The sequence below is a fragment of the Tupaia chinensis genome, unplaced genomic scaffold (genome assembly GCF_000334495.1).
Source record: "Tupaia chinensis unplaced genomic scaffold, TupChi_1.0 Scaffold000146_1, whole genome shotgun sequence".
Taxonomy (NCBI): domain Eukaryota; kingdom Metazoa; phylum Chordata; class Mammalia; order Scandentia; family Tupaiidae; genus Tupaia; species Tupaia belangeri.
In genome coordinates, this window is record NW_006159616.1 from 17838987 (window position 1) to 17840686 (window position 1700).

The window sequence follows — 1700 nt, forward strand, 5'->3', positions numbered from 1 at the left end:
GGTGGAGGTGAGACGGGGTGGTGGAGGGGAGATTGGAGCCATAAGCCTGGGGCACTGGCATAGCTCTGGGTGGCTGAATCGCCTGTGACTCGTGGTGAGACAGTTGCCTTAGAAATGTCACGCTCGATTACAGCCACCCTGTGCCAGCTTCCCATTGCCGACAGACTATTAATAACCAGGGCTGCCTGGGTGGGTGGGGAGGTGGCCTGTCCATGGAGGATTCCCTGTGGGCACTGAGGGCCCTGAGCCCTCCAGCAGAAGTCACTGGGAGTGTACAAGGAACCCAGCCCTGGTTCCCTGTTCCCCACTCTGTATTTTGTGGTGCCTTTCTCTACAAACATTTTTGTCTCAAAGACTGACCTCAAATCCTGGGCCCCCTAAAAGCTATTCCGGGACCTGGGCTCTGGAGGCAGTTTAGGTGGGTGCAGGAGCCGGGCTAAGGAGTGCTGTCGGCAGCCCTGCCGGCCCAGGCCAGCACCAGAGAGCTGTTCTGGCTTCAGCTGGTTTGGGTGTTGTCTTGGTCAGGTGTACACCTTTCTCAAGACACAGGACTGCCTCCCATAAATGCTTCCCTGAGGCACAGAAAGGACAGTGCTCAGCCTGGAAGCCCTGAGTGGCCTTGGAGTCCTTGTGCCCATTAGGTGCACAGTCAGGGGTTTCTTAAAAAAGATTGGCACACAGGGCTAGTAGGTGGCATGGTGGTTAATGGCGTTGGATTCCCACACGGCCAACTGCAGTTCGAGTCCTGGACCTGGCGTCTTGCTTACTCACTTTCTCTTTCTCTCTCTCTCTGTTCCTCTCTGGTCGAATTAAAATAAGAAAGCTAAATAAAAAAATTCTTAAGAAAAAAAATAAAGACTGGCACAATCCTGGCCCGAATGGAAAATCAAAGTGCCCCTCACGACTTGAGAGGTCTCAAAGACCCTCATCAAGAGGTAGAGGGTTCCTCCCCTAAGCTGAAGTCTATGTGCCCCAGTGGGAGTGCTGATGGTGGTGGTGGGGAGTGGAGAGCTCGGGAGATAGGGAAGAGGGCCAGGGTGCTGGGCTGCAAGTCTGGCTCAGCTGTATGGTGATTAGAGCAAACACAGAGCGCCTGTGGTCCATTCATTTTGTTCCCTCGGTAGACCCAGGAGCCCTAAGAACAACTTTGAATCCTTGACTGGCCCGGCCTTGCCTTTGGCTGCCCCAGCCCCTGACTGAACGCGTCCCAGTTCTCAAGAAGCCTCTGGTCCTCAGAGCCCCCCACGTCCTCTCTACACCCCGTCCCGACTGCTCAAGTTAGATGTGGCTTCCTCCAGGAAAGTCTCCCTGACCCCTCCACCCTCAGCTCCACATTCTCATTGTCCATTCCAGTGTCAGCTCTCTCTGGCCAGCAAGCCCCAGAGTTCCGGGCCTGGGTCTTCCCAGGCTGGCTGGCCTAGACGCAGCGTCGGAAGTGTGGACCTGCCCAGGACGGGAACGAATGGCCACGGGCTGTAGGTGGCTTCAGTCCTGCTGCGGGGGACTGGGCTGCTGACCGGGGGTGTGGACCACGACCGACAGACGGACGTGGCTATGGGCTGCGCCTCGGATCAGAGGGGCGGGCCGAGAGGCGGTGCGGAGGCGACGGGTGGAGGCATGCGCCCTGCTCCGCCCCCCGCCCCCGGCCGCAGGAGTGCAGCCAGCCGAGCGGCGGGGGCCCGGGTCGGCGGGCGGGGGGG